Here is a 24,799-nt window from a genome sequence, read left to right as displayed (position 1 = left end):
GTTATTTGTTTGGCAAACTGTGTATACATTGAATGGAAATGTTTGTTTTCCATATCCCGCTTTACGTCTCTAAAGACAAATGATTAAAGAATCATTTCAAGGGCATTTTTTGTTTTGCTCATCCCCTCCAACCTGCTTGTATTAAGCAACCTCACTTCCTGCCTTTTAACTTACATTTCTGTCCACCTATCATCCACTCTTCTTTGTTGACCTTTGCGTGTACAGTGTTGCTTCAAAAACCTTCAAAGGAAAGGTCAAAGTGAAATGTCACAAGGGAAGCAGACCTGATGGCCAGTGGCCAAGGAGGCACCAATGCCCAGGTCTGAGGCTGCCTATGGCATGCATGACACTGCCCCAAAACGCAGGTGGTGAGGGTGAAGCGGCCGCCTGTGGGTCCCAAGCACGCCTCCAAGTGCGACACGCTGTCTGGGGCCACCTGGTCCCACACCAAGTCACATCTGTATCCAGAGAAGCCCAGAGGACCAGTGCGGGCCCCCCAGCCCTCAGGGCAGAGCCAGGATGTTTACACAAGAGTCACTCATTGGATTTTCTACTCCACGCACACACTGTCAATAATGGCAGGTGCCACCTAAAGGGGCAGGTGCCAGTGTAATTTAACAGGGGAGAAAAAGTACAGAGGCCACCCAGCAGGATGCTGGAAAGACAGAGGGTGGGGAGGTGGGAAGAAACACTCAGGACTCACGGCACCAGGGCGTGGGACTAGAACAAAAAGGAAGAAGACCATGTGAGGGGTAGGAGAGGAAGGACTGGCCGGATGCCGTCAGTTATCATCAATATGAAGGGAATGAGCCTAAGGTAACTCTGAAATCCTAAACTTGGATTTGGAAGCACTGAATCTGAGCTAAGGGTGGCCCTCAGTAAGGCATTGTGGCCCTACCCCTCTGGCTCCCCCAGTCATTCTCTGCCCTAGTTTGTAATCTACAAAGTGATCAGAAGCTCATAAAACATGGGCACGAGCACTACAGTTGACCAGCACTGGGCGGGGAAGGTGACCCTGGGAAACCTGCAGGGGACTGCTCTCCACACACCAACTACACCAACCAGAAGCAGCCAACACACACAACCACAAGGGCCAACTCAACATGGTAACCAACATCTAAAGCTGCACAATTTGATGGAGGAAAACTCAACTTGGAAGGGTTAAGTTGTCCAGGAGAAACAGAGACAGAAGCTCGAAGCCATCAGATCTGCCACAGACAAGTGGCTGGTAAATACAAGAAATCTTTCTTGAAAATGTAGATAGCAAATAATCTATCCTGGAAAGAAAAACGTCATGAAACATGAAAAATGTAAATGGTTTATCTGTGCTCTAAAAACACAACGATTTAAACTGAAGTTCACTCAGGACAATACTGTCATCAAAAAATTCTTTGGTGATGACATATATCTGATAAAATATTTATATTCCTAAATGACAGTCAAAATATCCTCGGATCAAAAAGCAGTCTTGCCACACGTCCTGTGTCCAATAGAACAGATAGAACTATCTGGCAAGCAGGTGGGGATGTGAGAATCTGAAACGAGAAACTTGGATGTGGAGCACACTCAGAGGCACGTGTCGCCGGGAGTGAGGTCCCTGGGAGAAAAGAAGGCAGCTGTTACCAGAATCACGGGGAACACCACATTCTGGGAGCTGATGGAGGAAGTAGCACACAAATGATGGGGAGGTGCAATTCTAGAGTCCAAAGGCAGACGGACTTCTCTAAAGCCAGAGAGTGTCTGACTCTGTGTGTCTGCCTTAAGGCCCACATCTTCCCCTTTCAAAGTGCACTAGGAGCCACAAAAGACAATGTGACTCGATGGTAACTTAGCAAAGAGCTGTCAGATCAAATATAGGACTGCCCAGTTAAATCTAAATTTCATGTGAACGACCAACAATTGGTTAATGTAAGTATGCCCCAAATATATCACAATGATGTCCCAAATATTGCCAACAAATAATCTTTTGGTATAAAAAAGTTATACTAAAAAGTATCCATTGCTTATTTATAATTCAAATTTAACTGGGCATCCAGTATTTTTATTGCTAACCCTGGTAACCCTAGTTTGGTACTGACAGCTCAGGCCTCAGCCCTGAACACCTCCCCTTTGCCTAGCACCTTTCTAGCCGCAGACCATGAACCCTGACTTCCACAGGCATTTCTGCATATCCAGCTACTAACAAGCAATGACTCCATTCTTTGACAAGCTCTCTCACATGCTGTACATGAAGAAAGCCTCCTTCAACAGACCCAGAAAATGAGAGAATCTGTAGAAAGGAATGGCCAACCGTATTAAATGTTTCAGAGACACCACAGGCGGTGAGGACTGAGAAGATATCAGGATATTGTCTAATTCAAGAGAGAGGAAATTGAAATTGTGAGCGGTTTTAGTAGAATAGTAGGAGCTTAGTTTACAAAGGGATGAAGATAGATGGTAAGAGTGTGACATTCTCTTTCGTTCACTTAATCATTAAAAAACAGGCTTCTTGGCCAACTGCCTATGTTATCACTCTAGCTGTGGGAGTTGCCTTGCAACTTCCAGAAAGGCCTACAGAGCTCCCCATTCAGAGCTGAAAGTACATTTTTTATTAATTTTCACAAATATCATTGATGCTTAATGTTGCCTAGTGCTCACATGAACAAGAACACGAACTCATCTGTGGGAGTTATGGCCCCTAAGGGCAAGAACCTGGGAAAGTCAGTGCCAGCACCTGTAGGAGCCCGCCCAATACCTGTGGGAACAAATGAATACATGAATGGAGGCTGTCTTCTCAAAGAGCCTGTTTTGAAATTTGAAATCTTACATAAAAATGGAAAGCCAAGGTCTAGGGTAAACCTTAACATTTCGTAGCACTCACTGGAGCAGCTAATGCTTTTTTTTTTTTTTTTTTGAGACGGAGTCTTGCTCTGTCACCAGGCTTGAGTGCAGTGGCATGATCTCAGCTCACTGCAAGCTCTGCCTCCCGGGTTCAAGCGATTCCCCTGCCTCAGCCTCCCAAGTTGCTGGCACTACAGGTGCACGCCACCATGCCCAGCTAATTTTTTTGTATTTTAGTATAGACAGGGTTTCACCATGTTGGCCAGGATGGTCTCGATCTCCTGACCTCGTGATCCGCCTGCCTCAGCCTCCCAAAGTGCTGGAATTACAGGCATGAGCCATGGTGCGCGGCCAGAGTAGCTAATATTCTTTACTTTTTAACCAGTCTGTCAGCAGAGGATTATTTACAGCACAAATCACAAGTATCTGTCCTGGGCCCAAACCAAACAAATGAACAAAAACACCTGTTCCACCTAATGAAGCATATGCTAAGATTCACAAAAATAAAGCAGACAAGAAAAGCTACCACTTCCTAAACTCAAGCTAATCTTGTTCAGAAGGCACTTTTTCTAGGCCCCCTTGTGTAACCGTTGCAACTGTTCTTTAGTTACAGGAGCATTTAATCAAACAAACATCTAAGAACACCATGATTTTCTAATTTATACGTAAAGGTATTATTCTACCCAGTGCCAATTTCTCTTGATCTGTGCTGGAAGAATGCCCAGGCAGATCTTCTCAAAACAGTAAACTCAAACAACAAAAAAAGAAGAAGACATAGTTTTAAAAGCCGAGTACTGTATACTGCTTCTAACTTATGATAAATCCCCAGTATATTTTGAATTTTTAAAAAGAAACCTTTACTTGTTTTGCTTCTGTAAACTTTCCTTTGTGCTAAAGGACCCAACTTTAGAATTTACAAACTTAAATAAGAGTCTGACCTAAAGGTGTATTTAGCTCTTGGATATGCTATTAAATATTACTTGTCATAAAACAAATGTGCCATATTCTGCCCCTGAATCCCCTAGAATATCTAGTTTTAGGTATTTTATGGCACAGTTAACAGTGAGCCTAAAAGTAAGTTTATGTACAAACTAAACTAAAGTTTTTTCATACCAATGTCTAAAAAGTTTAGATTTCAAATGTAGTCTGTTTTCAATACAGTACAAACTTTTTCAAAGTTGGCCCAAAGAAAGAGATTTCTGTCCCTGCTTGAGGGACATGAGTGTCCACTGTGGTCACCTGCCCCTGCCTTGCAACTTCCAGAAAGGCCTACAGAGCTCCCCATTCAGAGCTGAAAGGACATTTTTTATTAATTTTCACCAAATATCATTAATGCTTAATGTTGCTTAGTGCTCACATGAACAAGAACATGAACACATGGCTTGATAACTGGTGGAGTTATCAAGAAATTTAGGCCAGGTGTGGTAGCTCATGCCTATAAGCCTAGCACTCTGGGAGGCTGAAATAGGAGGACCCCTTGAGGCCAGGAGTTTGAGAATAGCTTGGAGAACATAGCAAGGCTCTGTCTCTACAAAAACTATTCTAAAAAATTAACCAGCTGTGGTGGAATGCACCTGTAGTCCCAGTTATTCGGGAAGCTGAGGCAGGAGGATTGCTTCAGCCCAGGAGGTTAAGGCTGCAGTGAGCTGTGATCACGCCACTGCACTTCAGCCTGGGCATCAGTATGAGATCCTGTCTCTAAACAAAAAAAAAGGAAAGAAAACAAAAGAAATTTAAAGCTTCCTGCAGGTAGGAAGAACCACACAAACTATATTCAGATAAGACTGAACAATTTTCTAACAGCAGAGAACTAGGTAATGCAACTGACATGGTGTTGAAATTGGGAATCAGTTACTTGCATTGTATCACTGTTTCTCAGGGTCATACTCTCCCTACGTTTCAAAGGCTGACACCAATAGTACCAAGTTCAAATCAAACCTATACTTGGTGGAGCTGCAGAAAGTGAGAGAAGGAGGGGACAGGACAGGATGTCTGGGCCATCCCAATGGTCCACTTGGTCTGTTCATTTGCTGAGCAGCCTTGTTCCATGAATGCCCTGTGGGCTTCCAGGACAACAGATGCACCATCTCTAGTGCCATTTAAAACTAAATGAAAGAATGAGGAGGAAAAAAAAAGGAAACTGGTATCTGCTGCCCAACTGATAAATGCGCAGCTCTGTACTGAGAATTGGCCAACCATTGCCTCGGTTCTCAGACACCCTGGAAGGTGGCACCAGGCGAGTGGGCAGAGGAAGGCCTGGAGCAGGTTCCTACAGCTGGTCAGTACCAGAGACCACGCTAGAACCCAGGTCTGTCTGGCGCCAACACCTCTGCTCCTCTTCCCATTCAGGTAGCTCTGGGTCAGAGGGGCCCTGGTCCTAGCCTGTCACCTCCATCGCTGGTTGTCTTTTTTTAATCACCTAAATTTAAATATCACTACAGAAGTTTACAAATTCCTTTATCCAGAGTGAAACAAAAGGTCAATTCTAAAATTCAAATGAAATTTGGCATAAGGTCTTTTACTGTAGCCTGAATCGGCAAAAGGTACAGTGAACTCAATGGTTGGGTGGGGCAGGGGCTTCCTCTCCCTGCACCTCAGCAGCCACCTTCTCTGCCAGCCACTTTGTTGCTGAAGATGTCTGGGGCTTTTCTCCACACTCAAGCTGGTGGCCGGGCTGGCATCCAGCTCTGACTCTGAACTCCCACCCAACTGGGTCAGGGTTAGCCAGAGCCAGGCGCCAGATTCAGCAGGCTCCCACAGTTGGAGCCAAATGCACGAGTCAGCTCCAAGTATCTCACTGGTGAGGGGGTTGGTGAGGCTGTGGAGGAAGCTGGGTGCCCAGTGCAGGAGAAGTGACACTAACTGAAGAGTGGCAGTGTCTTCTGGGCATGTGGCTCTGGGAACTCCCAAGTAAAGGGGGACAGGTGGAAAACACACTGGAGAGAACAGGGAAATCTGAAATTTGGCTCCAGGAGAGTTGTGTCCATGCTGGGGCTGCAATTTGCTTGGCAATGATGTGCAGAATGCAAGCCAGGCAGCTCTGATGGGCCTCTTGGCCACCAAGTTGTCCTGCTCCTCGCTGAAATGCCACATAGCCTGTATTTGGAGGGCCAAGATCACAAGAAATAATATCTTGGTCAACCTCAGTCGCCTCTGGCCGAGTGTCCTGTCTTTGGAGGAGCTCACAAAGCAGGCTTTGTGGGCTGGCATGTCCCATGATAGCATTTGCAAAAGATTTGTGATCACCCCAAGCACCACTAGCCCCCGCGTGCTAGGCAACCACGGAGAACCACGTTCTTCTGGAGCCCGAGAACCCTCTCCTCCTCCACTCCCTCTGCTTGGGTCAGTTTGTCACCAGCTGTGGAAACTCCAGTTTGCTTTTCATTTATTCTAAAACAAACATTTGCAAGTTCTGACAAGGAACACGTGCTGACTTCTAGAGCTGGTCACTACGTCTGTGCTTCTCCTTGCTGTGGCCTGTGGCACTGGAGACTCTGAGGGCATCTCTTACCCTTATCTTCGGGATCTTTCAGTCAACCCTCTTAGGAAGTCCTTGCCATCCCCAAACAAAAGCCAAGCCTTCTTGGGGGCTGGCAAATGAGATTTCCCCTCTCCTGTAGCACAACCCTTATCAGATTTCTGTCCAGAGAGCAGATATTTAAGACATCTGAACTTGGGCTGCACAACTGAAGTGTTTGTTTTTTTTTTTTTTTTTTTTTTTTTTTTTGCAAATTGAACTCTTTGCTATCCTTTGTCCTATTGCAAACCTTACGTGAACTCAGTGGCACAGCCGAATGTGCTCTGTCCAATCCAAGGGCGTGTTATTTTAATACACACACATCTGTAAGTGTAAATAAGAATACCCTGTCATCGGCAGGATCATATCTGCTAAGGCAAACCTAAAGGACCTTGGGCAAACATTGTGAGGCCCAGGAAAGGTGCCAGGTGTCCACCATCTCTCCCCAGCTGAGTCTACCCAGAGCCCAGCCGTGGTTCAGGAGCCCTGGAAGGGCTGCAGAGAGGAGCGCAAATCTGGCACAATCCGCTCTGAACTATTTCTTCCTGGAGAGGACACGGCGAGCTACTGGGTCAACCGGGCACCCCGGGTAGCTCTTGCCCGGTGCCTTTTCACTGGGTACTCTGAGAGCTCCAAGCCCACTAAGGATCCACCAATGCTGGAAAAGTGATCCCTCAATACCTCGGCTCCCTGTCACAGCCTGTCAAAAGCCACAGACTTTAATGAGTCCTCTTGTTCTCAGACCCAAGGCCTCTTTCCACAGCCCTGCCCTTCTCTCCACAGGCGGGGCCTAGCGGCAGGCAAGAACTCTCGCTCTCACACATCTTTTCATATTGCCTTTTTCTTCATTCCGCTGGGGAAAAGTATGTTCCTCACGAGGGCAGAAGAGAAATAGATACAAGTGGTGCCACCATGAAGGGCTTTCCAAAAGAAACCTTTCAGGCAGCAGACAGCTCTCTCTAGATATCTCAACACAGAGCTTCGGCCAGACTCTGCTGTGGAAATGCTTCATCCTCAATTCAAGCTGGGTCTCTTTCCTTTGATGAAGCCTGTATATATTTTGATGTGTATGGCTCACTAATCCTTTTGAAAAATAACTTCTCTCAGGCTTCCTCCCTGGTGAGATAGTATGGAACTGAAACTTCTCATGGCCTATCCCGACATTCCAAACTCCACCTGAGGCGCCCCGCACAACAGGACACCGCGGCCAGGGATCTGACACCAGGAAATGGCTGCCCCTGTCATGAATGGATAAGCATCCACTAGCATTTTTTTTTTTTTTTTTTTTTTTTAGATGGAGTCTCACTCTGTTGCCCAGACTGGAATGCAGTGGTGCAATCTTGGTTCACTGCAACCTCCGCCTCCTGGGTTCAAGTGATTCTCTTGCCTCAGCCTCCCGAGTAGCTGGGACTACAGGCACACACCACCCTGCCTGGCTAATTTTTTAATATTTTTATTAGAGACAGGGTTTCGCCATGTTGGCCAGGCTGGTCTCAAACTCCTGACCTCAGGTGATCCACCCACCTCGGCCTTCCAAAGTGCTACCGCACCTGGCCAGCATCCACTAGCTTTTCATCAGACCATGAAATGTTTGGTCCATGACTGCTCACTCTTTCCAGAGCTGCATTGGAAATACACTATTCTGAATGGCCCAAGTTCCTCCGGAGTATTCCTCTGATGGGGCACAAACCTGGTGGACCACATGCATGCTAGTACCAAGTGCTTTTTATTTTTACGAGAGCCATTCTGCTCCTTCTGGTCGAACTGGTGCCCTGCTCAGTGTTTCTGGGCTAACACAGGCAAAGTAACACTTCTCTAGTAGAGGTCTCTGTCATCGTCCTCCTACCAGACTCTTTGTTCCTACTAGATCTGATCGTGATCGTTCCCACTCAACATCCACTTCCACAGCATGGCCACCAAACTGCTCAGAGCTCTTTGGCGAATCCATAATCATGGAATGTCCCTGACTTCCTGTTTAGGGCTGGAAACCTCACAGAGGATAGCATCTTAGTGCAAGCTCTTCAGAGCCCCAAGGCAAAAAATGTGGCCTGGAGTACCTGCCTCTTGCCCAGGACCACATGAGTCCATGGCTGAGCCTGTGGGGTGAAGGTCTCTCTAACGCCAGGCCGTGACTGCTGAGGGGCCAGTGAATCCGGGAACTGCCATGCAGCAAGTGTGATAAGTCCCCAGGAGGATTTCCGAGGCCAGGCAGGAGGGGACAGCAGAGGGGACATGTCTGGGTTCTCAGGCTCCAAGGTACTTCAAGCTCTGTTAAGAGTCCAGGACTCCTACACCGTGCTTCCTCTCTGCTTTTCTACACTTAGAAGAAGTGCCTTCATAACTGCCTCCCCGTTTTGAGATCTGTTCCATGTTACCCCTCCTCAGGCCCAGACAATACATAAACACATGCGGAGAACACACTTTCAATGGCTGGCAGAGCCTCCTCCTTCACAGGCCTTTTTCACACCTGGAAACAAGTCTTCATTTCCTCACATGGCTGCTTCACTAAACAATCAAGACATGTCTCCTTACCTGATTGATTTTCTCTCTCCAGCAAGGTGATAAAGCAGAGAGACTATTCCTGGGCCCAATTGCGAAGTTTCACCCATGGAATATATTGTTAATCTTAATGCCTGCTGAGGCAAATGAATAATATGCTAGTTTCTAGAGACTGCAAAGTGTTAAGAAGGTGATTAAAAGCTACCCTCTACATTCCTGCAAGAGGTACCATACAAACGAAATCAGATTTCCCCAAAGAAGCAATGCCATGATGGGATTTTCAAAAAGGCAATATACACATGGCTCAAAAATTCAAAAGCTACTCAAAGTCACAGGGTAAACCGCAAGTGCCCTCTATCCCCTGAACCCCACATTCCCACCACCGCCAGAGCCTCCCGGAGAAGGGCCAGCCTTGGCTCACATTTTACAGAAGTGATCTCAAGTTCTGAGTTTTACAGAAAAATGTAAATGACATGTTTCTATGCTACTTAACAGAAATAGGATATTTCTAATGAACTCTTTAGCCTTCTAAAGGAGTTTATGAATTAATGAATCAGGCAACAGAGAAAAATAAAAATCACATACAACTGAGCTTAAGAACGCTCCATTCCCATGACATCCCGACCCCGCCCCCACCGTCGCTTCTCCCCCTGTGAGAAGGTACAAGAAAACCATTTTGATCAAGGAATGTTCTGGGAGTTTTCACAGGCGTTTGCAGAAAACACAGAAGCTTGGGCCCCCTTCAAAGCCTTCCGAGAGACCGATCTACTTTGCTCTCGTTTCTTACTTTCAGTGTCCCCGTGCAAACCCCTGTGCTAGGCATAAAGCTCTGAAGTAAACATAGGTCAGACACAGCCAAGGTTTCCCTGAATACTCGTGCCCAGCACCTTTGGGGTGACAGAGATGTGTGGGAGCCATGCTTGCACACCCCATTACCTTTAGCCAGCCACTTCTAAGACTTTTAAAGAACCAAATATAAGCCAGCTGCAAAGAGGCTTAAACACTAGAGCATACATCCAAGCATGTGCCGTCCACTCTAAGTAGCATTCTGGTTTAAGGTCTTACAGGCAAGGGTCCCTGGAACTTCACCCCAGCGCTAGCTCTGGCAGTGCCATGCCTGCCCCTGAGGCACACCCCCAAAACAGGTTCATCTCCCACCTCGCCTGCCCGGTAATTAGAAACCTCCTGACATCCGCCTCTTCCATTAAGAACTTCCTGAGGATGAGGAACAAGTAGCAACCTCTCCTTCGCCCATTTCACCACCCCCAGCCTTCTGGAGGAATCACTTTGCATGTTAATTTACACCTACTCCTTTAGCAGCAAAATACCAACACATTTATGTGCAACCTCAGGAATGGGATTTTTCTTCTGGGAGAAACCTCCCTGAAGGCTGGGGCTTAACCCTTTACACACCAATCCTAATTGCAACTCATGTTTATTGCACTCTCGTGCTAAGCCTGGCAAGGTGCTAAAAGCTTCAATCCTTAATATAACCTACAAGAGGGGGACTGTAAGTTTCTCCATTTTTCATATGAGGAAACTGAGGCACAGAGTTGCATGTGGGTGTACAACACAGACCTCCTGAAATGAGGAGGGCTGCTTGCCACTCGGCTAATTATCCCTGACGGCAGTAGTTACTGAGTTCTTGCCTTTCTTCCATGGGTGTTCTGTCCTTGTCCTCACTGCCAAGCCCTTGGCTATCACTCCTTGCTGGTGCCAGGAGCCCCGCCTCTGCTGCCAAACTTGCACATCCTATCTGCAGATGGCTGTAAAGCGATAACCAAGCTGGGCCAGAATGAGTGCACAGGCTATGACTGGGCCACCACACCCCTGCCGTCCCAAGTCCACTAACGTAAATGGGCTCTGGGACAGCAGCCTCTTCAGTTCAGTTGAAAACATCATTTTGAGCATCTACTTCATACCAGGCACAAAGACACATGCATCCGAGACCCTCAGGGAGATGTGGTCTAATGGGCAGATCAGGTCTCCCTGCAGTTGTTCCAGGTTCTGGCAGTTTTGGAGGTGCTTGCTACTCCAAGTGACCCTGAGAGCTGGTTAGAAATGCAATCTCTCAGACCCCCTCCCTGAGCTACCAAATCAGAATGTGCATTTCAGGAGATCCCCAGGGGAGGATTTGTACGCACGTGTGGTCTAGACAGTTTAAAGATACCCACAGTATGACCTTAGGATATGAAAGGCACTATTATATTATGCCAAGTACTTAACTTGCACACTCGCTGAGATACGTTCCTTCTATCCTTACTTATCCTGCCCCTACTGCCACTTCTGCCCAATCCATATGACTTTACCTACCTACATGCTCTTTAGATAGCAATGAAGGAGTAACAGTCATAATGAACAGTCGTGTTACAAAATGCACCCAATGTACACAACTACAATGGAAATGTTTCCTGCTTTGTGTGCTACATTTCCAGAAACAATACGCTCCAGTTAGTCTTCCCCCCAGGTTTAACTTTTTAACCTCTTATTTTACACAGCTTGCATCTTTAGGTGCAGGCCCTTCGTTAGGTCTAGACCTGGCAGCAATGTGGCCCTCAGGCCCCACCCTAGAACCGTAAAGGAGCCCACACCCGTGCCCGCATGCACAGTAAAGTGTGCCCCCCCTCGCCCACAGTTCTGTTCCTTCAAGGAAGTCTAGCAACAAGGGCAATTCCAGGAAAAGGGAAGAGAACTCAAATGTTCGAGTCACTGCTCATTTGGACATGGGGCAGTATTGCTTGCTCCCACAAAGCATCGTGTTGAGAAACCCATGCTTTCCCTCTGTCCCTGCTCCCAAGTGCCTCCCCAGGGCAGAATCGTGCTTTCTTCCTTCACATAGCAGGACACTTTGCTGGAAAGAGACTCTTGCTGGGACCCCTGTGGGTCAAGGCCAGCAGCTCTTAGTAGACTTCAACTCTTCCAGCAACTCAAACTCTATGCAGGGTGACTCAGCAAGACCTCCCTTGCAGATGCTCCACACAGGATCACTCATGGGCAATCAGGAGCCGCAGGAAAGTGATTTGGATTTGTGCAGAGAGCTTTCTCCTCCCCTGGCCACTGCCCTACTCCAAATCACCCAAGAAACATGAGACGGCAACGCCCTCCCCTTGACTCATCAGACCACAGGGTCTTTCAGTAATTAGGCCTGAATCCCAGCACAAATTAGATCTGATAATTTTCTAAAATTCTAATTGTATCAAACTCTGAGATCAGCAAGACAGACATTCTTCCCAGTTCAATAAAATTACTCAAAGAACTAATGAATGCTCTTGCTTAATTTCTCCCAAGATTGCCCTCTGGAAAGAAAGCAATCTGAAAAAAGAAATGTCTTCCAACAAAAGTTTAAAAAAAAAAAAACCTAGCTGCTGAAACTGTGAGGTTATAGATTTGTGGGGGAAGTGTGGTACACGTGCAATAACACCGTCCTCATTTATTTCAAACATTAACATATATAACAGCACCAGATCAAGTTCATGAGGTTTCTTCTCAAATACCAACAATGGTGGTGGTAATATTTGTAACTTTTTTTTTCTTTTTTTTTTTTTTTTTGAGACGGAGTCTCACTCTGTTGCCCAGGCTGGAGTGCAATGGCACGATCTCGTCTCACTGCAACCTCCACCTCCTGGGCTCAAGCGATTCTCCTGCCTCAGCCTCCCGAGTAGCTGGGACCCAGCTCTCTGCTAGGACTACAGCTACTTGGGAGCTGTACTGTGCCACCACGCCCAGCTAATTTTTTGTATTTTTAGTAGAGACAGGGTTTCACCATATTGGCCAGGCTGGTCTCGAACTCCTGACCTCAGGTGATCTGCCTGCCTCGGCCTCCCAAAGTGCTGGGATTATAGGTATGAGCCACTGCACCTGGCCAATATTTGTAACTTCTATATGAATTTTTAAGAATACTGTAAAGTAAGTACTCTGAGTTCTCACAACAAATTTATTTTTATTGAGAAGCATAGTAAATAAAAGAAACTTCCAAAGAACAAGGACAGACATTTGCACATTGTTTCAATAAATGAGGCTATTTATCTTGTTCTAGTTCTGTTATGTCATTGTACCTTTGTTAGGCAGAGTCAATTCCCTTGATTTACAATTGTTTTGTGAATTATATACACAGACTTAAAGACATTTATTTTCTAAGAAAAAAAAAGAAAAAACATTCAAGCATTTCTTAAGCAAAAATCCATCCAACCTTTTCAAGAACTATTTAATGGTATGGCTGCTATTGTTAATATAGTTTCAATACCGTTCGATTTTAACCCATCAGATTTAGTCAAAAAATAACATTTCTATGAGTATCTTTTCTCACTCTTCTTCTCAAAAATCCTTAACTCTTTCAGATAGGTTCTTCGTCGCATCACACTGAATAAAATAAACTCAAAGAAAATCAGAGCACCGAAATTAATAAATGTATGGCCCATTTCTAAAAGCTCACATGCAGCCTGACCAGGCCACCTTTGGGACACCACTGTGTCAGGTTAACTAAGGACAGATACCCCAGTTTGCATAAGCAAACCACACTGGGGAATTCACACAGGTCTGCCCTGAAAACCTAGTCACTTTCTTGGGCATCATCACAGAGAATAATGTCCCCTTCAGTCAGAAATCCTCAAATCACCACAAAAAGAAACCTCGTCTCTTCAACTTTCTTTGCCCTAACTGGTCTGGATGGAGAATTGACTCCCATCCCCTAGTGCCAGCAGTGAACATGAAATTCAGGACAATGCGGTGGAGTTGCAGGTGAGGTATGGCTCGTATGTCTAAACCTAGTGTGTTTCGCAAACTCCAAGTTGCCACCAGGAATTTTTCTTGTAATGAAATAGAAAAGAATAAAAATTATCTCAGTGTATCACAGACAGTAAAAATAAGTACTGTTTCATAAAAATTTTCATTTTATCTATATATCAATATGTGTGCCTCTGTGTGTGTACTTGATCACAATGTAAATTTAGTTCTTATTGTAGACTGCTGTCAAAGAGGTTTAAAAACTGCCATCCTCGGGAACACCCAGTGAGTACCAGTGTGTGCGGGTAACCAGTAGTCCCATCCCAAACAGCCCAGAGAAAGGCTTTCCCAGCACCGGGCTTCCAGAATCCTGTGCTAAGCTGACAGTACAGAAGAGGCAGCCAACAGGGCTCTGAATCCCAAGTGCCTGAAGGAGGAATGAAACAATCTCACCAGAGAGGAAAGGACAGCTGTGACAGTCACCCTCCCTGAACAAGACCACTGAGACCAGGGATGGACATCTTCCAAGCTAACCTACGGTGCAGGTAAGAATGGGAAGCTGCATTTTTAGATAACTATCCATTAGAAACCAGGACGACATATGAACAGTGTATCTTGGTAGCCTTGGATGCTCACGGATGAGAAACCTTGGGCAAATCAGGCAAAAATTCTCAACCACAGGACAAGACAAATTGGCCCAAAGCTTCCTTAGCTACAGAGTAAGTAAGAAGAAACTGTAATTCTACCCCATCTGGGAACATTAGGAAAAAGGCAACATTCTGATACTCTGATTTCAGTAGAACCGGATTCTTCCAAAAATATAAATGTCAAAGTCACCCATTCACAGTATAATTTGTACCAAAGTGCAAAATGGGGTACATATGTGTGCCAAAGAACAAAATCCACCAGAACTGAGCTGCCAGGGCAAAATTATAACAGAAACTTAAAATAATATATTGTCCCATCCACCTGCCAAAACATTAGCTCAAAGACATTCCTCCTTTAAATAGTTTTACTTATTATAAGAATAATCATTCAATAAATATTTCTTGAGCACTATTTTAGGTGCCACAAACACTGCAGTGAGAAAAACAAAGTCCAATTTTTCCAGTCTTTTCTTTCTGTGCAAATACATATATCTCATTAAGATAACACCGAACATGGAAAATTGCACCCAGATGGTTTCACGTTTAACATTAAAGTTTCTCCCATAAAATGAAATGTCCTTTGAAAACACCATTCTTACTGGCTACATAATATTCTAACATGGAAATGGTATCATGATTTACTGAAAGACACTCCCAAATGCTTACCACAAGATAAAAACACAAAGGAGAGACATCATTAAATAGAACGTTAGACCTAGATTCAGAGCCTTAAGGAAAAAGAAGAAAAAAAAGGAAAATACAATCTTACGAATCTCAGAGACCCCACTATTTTCCTCCACAGGGATGAATATTCACATCCACACCACTGGCCACATCAAGCTCTAATTTGTGCATCTCCCTTTATAAGCCCCACTCCCTCTTTGATCGAAGAGAACATTGTCTGCACAGAACAATACGTTTTCATTTCAATTTCCCTTCTTTTCAGGAAAGGAAATGTTTGCACTTCAAAGGGTTTCTTTGAAGAGTAGCCCTTCAGCTCTGGCCCGTCCAGGTTGGGCGTTACGTGGACTCAGCGGGGTGTGTGGAGTCTGGGCGGCTGCCCACCGAAGTCACTCTCAAGGCCAGCTCCTTCAAGGAGAAGGTCTGGGGCCGGAGTAGAAAAAACAAACACATGGAAAAATACTCAAGGCTTTTGATCATGACCTTCAGAGGCCCGTTTTCACACATAACATAGACTTACAGTTCAGGGAAACTGAGGTACACATGATGGGGAGCTGAGGACAATGACGTAGTAGCTTCTAAGAACAAAATCCTTCCAGAAACCAGACTCGCTTAGCAAAGACCCCATTCTGGGCCAGGAAAGGGGAGAGCCACTCTCAGTTACAGCTATTATGGCGAAGGGACCACCTAAGCGGACTAAGCAGGGAAGCAAGATCCAAACTTCACTACCTGCACCAGTTTTAAAACCTTTCCCTAGGAACTTTTGAGAAGCACAGTCATTGGCAAACAGCAAACTTCACATGGCAAAATTTCACATTTTATTTCTTCCGTAGCCCACTGGTAGGAGCCAAGAGGCTCATTAAAAGGCAAGTCTAACAACCACATGAAGCATCCAAGAGCTCACTGATACGGGGCCAGTGCTGTTTCCCTCAATCACGCTCCAGGCCCCATCCTTAACCTCTGCCAAGTCCAGGAAGCAAGGGGTATAGACCAGACAAGAGTGGGCCTGCAACATTTCTTTTCAAGTCTCAAACAAGTTCTGGATATTTATTAACGATCTCCACCCTTCCCCACCCGGAGGATATACACCACAAAGGCACCACCAAGGCTGGTTAACTCCGCCTGCTCGGTGGGCACCTGCCCAAGGGGTGGGCAGGAGCATGAAAGACCGCCAGCTCCAGACAGGGACCGGCTCCTCCCACAGCCCCAGGACTCAGCTGCGGGGCTCCTGACTAGTGTGTGGGTGGTGGAGGGACCACGGGTCTGGGTGGCCAGGTCACCAGAGCTGAAGGAGCTGAAGGAGAAAGTCTTCCCACCACCCTTCTGGTTGATCACTCAGTCTGAGCTGGAATTATGAATGGGTTTTATTTTCTCCTTCTTTTAATTTTCTGTAGTTTCCAAATTTTCCACAATAAACATTCTAACTTTTAGAAACACTTTTTCTTAAAAAGGCTTATGAGGTAGAAAATTACAGCTCTTTTGAAAGAACCCCCACACTGCACAACTCCTTCCCCAAAAACACTTAGCTATAAAGGACATTATGTGGACGACTGCAAGTCAAATATGGACTGTGGCCTAGATCGCAGGGTTGTGTATTAATGTTAAATTTCCTGACTTTGCTATTGTACCGTGGTTATGTGAGAGAAGGTCCTTGTTCTTAGGAAATATACACTGAAGTATAGAGGGCAAATAAAAGGGCACGACGTCTTCGGCTTACTCTCAAATGGTTCAGAAAAAAATGTATGTGTCTGTGTGCATGTGAGTTTGTGTGTGGGTGGAGAGAGAATGGAAGGAGGCAAAACATAAACCACCTGTGCATCTGAGAGAGGGTACTCAGGAGTTCCTTGCACTCCTGCAACTTTTCTTTCCTTTTCTTTCTTTCTTTTTTTTTTGAGACAGTATCTCACTCTGTTACCCAGGCTGGAGTGCAGTGGTGTGATCTCGGCTCACTGCAACCTCCGCCTCCCAGGTTCAAGTGATTCCTGTGTCTCAGCCTCCCGAGTAGCTGTGACTACAGGCATGCACCACCAACACCAGGCTAACTTTTGTATTTTTCATAGACATGAGTTTCACCATGTTGGCCAGGGCTGGTCTCAAACTCCTGGCCTCAAGTGATCTGTTTGCCTCGGCCTCCCAAAGTGCTGGGATTACAGGCATGAGCCACCATGTCTGGCCTCTGCAACTTTTCTTTAAGTTTGAAATGTTATCCAAAAACTGCTGAAAAAGAAAAGGGGAAAAGGGGAAGGGCAAAAGGGGTGAGGAAAGAGTTCTCCTAACTCTAACTGCCAGTCTTTCCCAGGGGGCCTTCATGGGGTCCCAGAAACTGCACCCTAACGCCCCCAGCTCCTGGACCAGGCCTCATCCCAAGGGAGGGCAGGAGGCGTCCCTGACACTGTGGAAAAGCTGCGGGCCAGGAAGACACACCCAAGTCACTTTAGGGAAGATGGGCCCTTGCTGCAGGCCCTGGTGTGGACAGCTCCTGCCCCAGCCTCTCTGAGAGTGTTAAAGATGCATCCTCTAAGGAAAGGGGGCACCTCCGCAAGATATTGTAGAAATCAGCAAAGCCAAGCCAAGGGCAGGATGACAGCGGCCACTGGCCTTAAGAAGGATGGAATACAGAAAAGGAAGCTGACTTTCCCCTACGAACAGTCTCTGGTTTCCACAAGACTCCCTGCAAAGGGGTCTCCCCAGGTGGAGATGGAGGTGGAGTGTGGGCATGGCTGGATGGTGACAAATCAAACAAGGCTCCGTTGTGGTCTGGGCAGGAGGCATTGCATCCAGCCAAAAGCTGGTGATGTAAATGCCAAACTACTGACCCAGAAAGAATGCAGCCCAGCCTCTGTCACACACACCGGTTCCTGACACTGGCCACGTCCCAACGCAGCTGCCCCAAGGACCCCAGGGCTCCAGCTGTGCCAGGTGCCTGGACTTGGGTGGGGAAGACCTGCGTTCAGAGACAGCAGAGGGAAATCAAGGCAAAGAGAGGGGAGGCAGGGTGCCACCCAGCATTGGGGCGGGTGACCGGTGCCAGCACCACCTGGACTCAGCCAGAAACAGAGGGATGCAGGCAGATGGGCTTCAGATCTGTCTGCCTTCCACTCACTGTACACGGGGCAGGCCAGGCCAGGCCTATCCTGAGACAGACTGGAGTCCAGGTACAGGCAGACATCTGGGTTCCAATCTTCACTCTGCCACTGACTGCCTACCTGTGTGCCCGTGGGCCACCTGCCTCCCCCTCTCCCCATCAGTCAAAGCAGAAGGGCCAACCCCACTGCGTGATTAGGAGGATTCAAATGAAACATAGATAAAGTGCAGAGTTGGTGAGCACTAAATAAGTGCTTGCAATGATTGATCTTACCTAGCCCCGGGGCCCCTCCCTTCGTTCCTACTTGGCCTAACAGACTTTGGCTAATGGCACTCGGTAGGCAGACAAGATGCAGAGAAGGACACTTCGAAGACGTTCGTAACAGATCAACTCCAGCCACTTTGTGGGGAGGATGAGCCCCTGCCTTCCCACTGCTGCCCCCAGGTGGGTGTTGCCCACCACCCCTGTCCTGTATGGAGGCATCCTATCCTACTGACCCAAGCACGGGATGAGTGAGGTGGGAAACACACCGCCCAGAGTTTCAGCTTTTCAGCTTTGCTTTCCCTAAAACCCAAGGGCTTCAGAGTAATTTGAACAAAATGTTTGGGATGACTATAGCCAGGGCAGTCACTCCCGTCCTGCCCCCCACAAAACACACACACATACACATACACATATACATACACATACACATACACATACACACACACAGCAAACACTAAGAAAGGGGCTCAGAGCTCTGTTTCCCAGGGGTCCTAGAAGTCACTGAGCCCAAGGTGCATGAGTCTGAGACCTAGGCAAACCTGCACCCCATGCTCAGGGAGACACCAGGATCCCAAAGAGAGATGGTTTCAAGTCCATCCAGGCAGTCAGAGCCAAAACAGCCCAGAGACTATTGTTCCTTCCCTCAGACCTGGGACCAGATGGGATGGTGAACCTGTCAGCAGATGCCTCAGAGGCACACATCCTCCTCCAGCACCCTGGGACTATGTCTGCCCCTTCTAATTTAGACACACACCCAAGGAAAGACCACAACATTTTAATGCCTTGGTAAAATGAGAGAGCGAAATTAAGTTGTTATAAAAATTATTTTTCTCAGGGCTAGGCTAAGTGGCTCACGACCACAAACCTAGCACTTTAGGGAGGCGAGGCAGGCGGATCACTTGAGGCCAGGAGTTTGAGACCAGACTGGGCAACATAATGAGATCCCTTCTCTACCAAAAAATAAAAAATAAAAATTAGCCGGGTGTGGTGGTACACACCTGTGGTTCCAGGTACCTGAGAGGCTGAGGTGGGAGGATTGATTGATCCCAGGAGGTGGAGGCTAATACAAGCTGTGACTGCACCACTGCACTCCAGCCTGGGTGACAGAGTGTGACCTTATCTCAAAATATATATATATTTTTCTCCCACACCTAAATCAAGGAACTGGGCCTTCTTTCCAGTATAATAGTTAACACTTATACGCAACATTTAGACTTGTGCCAGAGGCTGTGTTAAATCCGTAACATGGATTATCTCATTTAAATCCTCTCAGTCCTATAAGGTAGGCACTAGAAGCCAATTATTATGCAAACAAAATGAAAAAGAATTTAAATGTGGTTCCGAGGAATATCTCAGAAAAGACACTTACCCCGTAAGTGGAACCCACTCTGGGGCTCTGCTCTTTCTGCCAGTAGGGGTCATGACGTCTCCTTTGACCCCACAGCATAGAGGCCCCATAACCTCATGTTGCAGAGGCCCCATACCAAGCAGAGGCCACTCCCAGAGTCACCACTGCTAGATGGTTTCTAAGACGCAGAACTCACTGTGCAGGACACGGGAGTGTGGGATCCACTTTTAAAGAAACAGGAAAGCAGCCGGTTGTCCTCACAGCCAAGAACCCGATCTGAACAAATATTCTGAAGAAAGCACTGCAGTAGGAATATGGAAAGCTAGGAAACAAAATTGCCATGCCCTCTGTGCCCCCAGAAAAGGGAGGGGGGCAAGGGGACAATCAGAAAAAAATGGAAAGACAATGTAGCCAGACACAGTCCTACTAGAAGAAGGGACATCCTCTCCCACCTCCAAATAAACCCCCAGGTTTCCTTGCGCTTGATTTTTGGTTGCCACTGTCAGAAATTTTTGGTTGCCATGGTCAGAATTGCAGGCTGCTAACAAAACGACTCATCTCAAGAGAGAAATGTAAATGCATGGACTGGTGCCTTGATTCTTTCAAAGAACACTATGGACTCCATGCTTCCTAACTTCACTACTATGAGGCTGAGAGGGGCAGGCTCTCCCAATATACAGATGGAGCCAGTATGTAAGGTTCACGAAGTCTAAATTACTTCAGAGAGAAGCAAAGCCAGAGAAACCAGGAGCGGTGCTGTTCCCAGTACTGGTCCCAACTCCCCTCAAAGCAGCATCCTTCGTTTCGGGACAGATAATCATCCCATTCTGCATTGAAGCTGTGAAGGCCTCTTTCCTCAGTCACACGGCTCTGACTCCAGTTATCCAGTGTGTTCACCAAATGCAATACCTGCCATTCCCCACTGTTCCTGACAGTAACTAGAGGGAAAAAGCCCAATGAAAGCCACTGGGTGTGGGAGGAGGGGCAAACCGCAGACCAGCCAGAATCTGGTCCAAAGCCCAGAAATGTCTTTTCTGCAGCCCATGTTCCTGGGATGACCAAATCCCGACCAGTGGGCCAAGTAAACGGCACCCCCCGGGTCTGCCAACGCTGCACATCTGAACGAATGCCTTGGGAGAGAAATGAACACGGCTAGCAAGCCACCAAATAATTTCCCCAGTTTGATGCCCATCCTTCTGGTAATTCCATTTGGCAAATGTACTAAGCCTAGATTGACAGATCATGACCCACACTAAACCACAGGGGTGGTTATTTTCAAGTCTGCTTTGTAGTTGGGTATGGGAGTGGGGGAGGAGGCAGATTATGGCAAAACAGAAAGGGAGGCCACGAAAGTTTATCACAAGGCAGATAATCTGCCACAAATGAAGCTATTACTCTGTTCCCTCACTGGAAGAGAGGTCTAAACCCTGGGGTGGATAACAGGTTGGCCAGGGATCTGATGCCTCCCCACCCAAGGCCTGGGAAACCTGAGGATAGGCAGATATCCTGAAGATGCAGGAATACCCTAGGACCTTTGAACCCCACGTTTGGAGGGTCCCTATCCCACAGGACAAGCCCACTGCCAGGCGGCCCACTAGAAGGCCGCAAGGGAGCAAACGGAGGCCAGGGGCAGCAAGGAGACAGAGGCTGAAGAGACCCCCCAGATTTGGCAAGAGGAGCTAGTAAAGCTAGGTGAAGAGGAAGGAGGCCAGCAGCTTGGACGGGTGGCTGCAACACACAGGCAGGCACCTGAGAGGGGCCCCAAGAAGATACGTCTTCCAGCCCTGACCCTGGGGATGAGAGTTCTAAAAAGGTCAGTTGTGACTTTCAAAAAGTCCCTCTTCCATCCAACAGGTTCTTTGCTCAGCCTTCCCATCTCATTAATACAGCAACTCTGATGGGCTTGGAGTCATATTTGACCTTTCTCATCCTTCCATGAATCCACCGGCCAATCCTATTGGATCTGCCTTTAAAATCTATCCAGGTCTGCAGGGGCCAACTATACAGAAAAACACCACATTCCGTCGGAAGGTCTTGCTTGGAGTGAGGACCAAGAGGCAGGTGGAGTGATAGGCATCTCTGAAGATGCCTCTGGAAGAGATAACTCCGAGACTCAAGTATCTCCAAGGTTAGAGGGAAACAATATTTTTCTCCATAACAAGGATGCACTTATTCACATTTCAAATTTGTCCCTAGGATTAATAGCAATCCCTCCAAATACATGGTTGATAATGAGAAAGGATTAATTTAATTGGACATAATTCTGAGCCCTCCAACATAATTACCTATTTGTATGGACTTTGGTTAAAATAAACTACATACCAGAATAATCAATCAACATGTATTTCATTCCATCAAAGAATGAGTTGTTCTACCAAATGGAAAATTGAAACTCCCTGAAGTCAACAATCTTGTCTTTCAAGCCTTTTTTTTTTTTTTTTTTTCACCTAAAGCTGGTAATCATATGCACGGGAGCACGTGGCTCTAGGACCCAGACCCAGACAAGGGAGTACATTTCTGATCTACTTATTAAGCCCTGTCCTCTTTACTCAAAACTCCTTTGACATCCTTTGAATTTTACCTTTATAATAATTAAACATGATTGTAATATGCTAAACCTATTTTAAAATCCATTTTAATCTATTGTTGACCTTTCCCCTAAGTTTCTATTCTGTTCGTGTGACTTAAATAAGACTTTTTGTTTTAATAACAGGAGGGTGTGTTCATATAAAAATCATGATAATTTCCACTGAGACCAACTAAAAATACCAGAGGAATAAATGTATCATGGTTTCCTATTATCTGAACCAAACATAAAGGACAAGAAATGTTAGGAAAAATCCCAGATAAACTATAATTCGAATTAAATACAATTAGGGCATTCGGCCAGAGGCCGACATACACAATTCTACTAGTCGAACGTAAGTAAGATAAAAGGCACATTTTTTAGGGAGATACACCTGGGATTGAAATCTCAACCATCTGGTAACTATGTCTGGACTAAAACCCAACACATGAGGGCATGGCGGTGATGACGTGAGTATTGGGAAATGTAGGTTATTTATTTTTTTTTTTCCTGAAGGCATATGTCTGACTATCCTAGTCACACAAGTCAAACACAACTGCTGTCTGGTTCCCCCATCCCCTGGAAAGGGTCAGGAGCTGAACCAGCAGGCTGCTGTAGTGCTACAGTGCAGCCGCCGCTCTGTGTACGCGCAGGTTTTAGAATGACTCTGACCAGCCCATGCCTGGGAAGTTTTCTAATATGCAGAAAGGAACACCCTGAGAATATGGTGTCTTGCTAAAGGCGGAAGAACTTCCTCTCATTCCAAACCACGTGGAGGGCTTGAGGAACCCAGCCTTTTCAGGCCACACTGGGTCACAAAGAATCCCACCTAGGGGAGACTTCCTCGAAGCAATCTTGGGGACCCAGACGAGAGGTGCTGGCGGCGCGTCCCGGGTTCTAGGGACAAGCGGAGGGCCAGGCGCTCTAGGTCAGGGCGACCACCGGGCGGGGATGGCAGCAGAGTCCCCGGGCCGGCCACCTGCCGCGGGACCACCCTCCAGGCGGCCGGGCAGGGACCCCACCCACGGCTGATGACACATCCCCGGACCTCGTGGCGGGGCGGGGTGCTCTGCACCGCGCCATGTAAGGGAAGGTCTCCTCGCCGCCAGCGGGCTCCGGATGCCTCCCAGGCTGGCCCCCGTGCCCGCCGCCCGCCTACGCACCCCGACCACCCCGTGCGTAGCGGCGCGCGGGTCCCCGGACAGGCGCGCGGAGCAGGCATCGCCAGGTCGCCCACGCTTACTCACTCGGTGTTGCATCATGCACCACGCCGCGGTTTCAGGGAGCCAAAATGGACTCCGTGGAGGCGACAGCCGCATGGGCACCAGCCCCGCGCGCCCACCCCGGGGCCCGCCCGGCCCTGGCCCTGGCCCTTCCCGGAGGATGGCAGCGTTCCCGGCGCCGGGGCCCTCGCCACTCCCGCGCCGCTGTCCCGCGGCCCCACGCGGCGCCGGGGCCCCCTCCGTGATGACCCGGGCCCAAGGAGCTGCCCCCTGCGTTGGCGGGGCCGGGCACTCACCGAGCCGGCGGCGGCGGGGCTACGGCAGGATCGCGGACGGACAGACTGTCGGACGCGCTCAAGGACCAACGGACCCTCGGCCGGGGAGACCGGGCGGGGCAGGGCGGGGCGGGGGCGCGGCGCGCGGGGAGAGGAGTGGAGGCTGCGGTGAGCGGGAGCCCGAGGCCGCGCGCGCCCGCCAGGTAGTTGACCCGCTGCTCACACCTGCCTGCGCGGACTGAATGGGCGCCGAGGGCTGGCGGGTCCCGGCGCCAGGTTTCATCAGCAGTGCGCCCGGCCCCCGCCCCTCGCACTCCGCGCCCGGCGCCCCGCGCCCGCCCCCGGACCAGGCAGCCCTGGCCCGCTCGGCCGCGTCATCGCTGGGCACCAATGGGAGCGCGGCGCGGCGGCGGCTGCCAGCCCAGAGGCTGAGGCCGGGGACCAACGCGCCCTTGGTGGGCGGGGCGGCTGAGTCTTCGCGCGCCCAACGCCCCAACCTGGGGTTCCCGCGGCGGGCGCGGGGGCGGGCTGCGCCTTCGCTCGCCTTCGCAATAGCTCCGTAGGCGTGTGGCCGTTTCTCCGCCAATCTGAGAGCACCGCGCCACAGCATCCTGTGGTCCCCTGCAGATCCCACAGCGCCCGGGCCAGAACTAGTGCCGCAGGTCCGGCCGTGCCAAACCCCTCCCGGCGGGCCCCAGGGAGCTCACACGGAACTCGAGACCAGTTTTCCTTCTCCAAAATAAAAGATTTGGTATGCACTTAAAGGGTTTAAATTGTTTTCTTTTCTTTTTAGAGACAGGGTGTTACTGTGTTGCCCGGGCTGGAGCGCAGTTCACCTTAACCTCGAAATCCTGGCCTCAAGCGAGCCTCTCGCCTGGGCCTCCCAAAGCGCCCTAGCATTACAGGCCTGAAACACTGCACCGGCCTAAAAATTATTATAAATCTTCATGTCTTTGTTATTGGATTATTTTATTGCTATTCCCTTGCCCTTGCTAATACCTTATCCTTGCCAGTTGTCAGAAGAGCCCCAAAGCTTGAATCTACCTGTGCCCCCTTGGCAGTGGCAAATGCACAAATGGCTAGTCACAACGGCTCACTTTTGCACTTACCCCTAGGAAGTGGCAGAAACTTCAGTCCTGAATCACACCGTGC

General features: G+C 48.0%; 1 protein-coding gene across 5 annotated transcripts in view; it reads right to left on the bottom strand.

The window, feature by feature from the left end:
• The window catches only part of SLC7A1 (solute carrier family 7 member 1), a 91,825-nt gene extending 67,699 nt beyond the window's left edge, over nt 1-24,126 (bottom strand). For 2 of the 5 annotated variants that reach the window (XM_032150558.2, XM_032150555.2), the window contains exon 1: nt 23,669-24,126. The gene's annotated coding sequence lies outside the window, so the exon portion shown is untranslated. Of the gene's footprint in view, nt 1-14,974; nt 15,483-23,668 lie in introns of those variants that run through there. The other 3 variants (XM_058437721.1, XM_032150557.3, XM_032150556.2) reach the window with 2 other exon arrangements.
• Between the last annotated feature and the right edge of the window lie 673 nt (nt 24,127-24,799).

This window comes from Hylobates moloch, unplaced genomic scaffold, assembly GCF_009828535.3.
Source record: "Hylobates moloch isolate HMO894 unplaced genomic scaffold, HMol_V3 SCAFFOLD_4, whole genome shotgun sequence".
Lineage (NCBI taxonomy): Eukaryota > Metazoa > Chordata > Mammalia > Primates > Hylobatidae > Hylobates > Hylobates moloch.
This window is presented reverse-complemented; position numbering and strand designations above follow the sequence as displayed.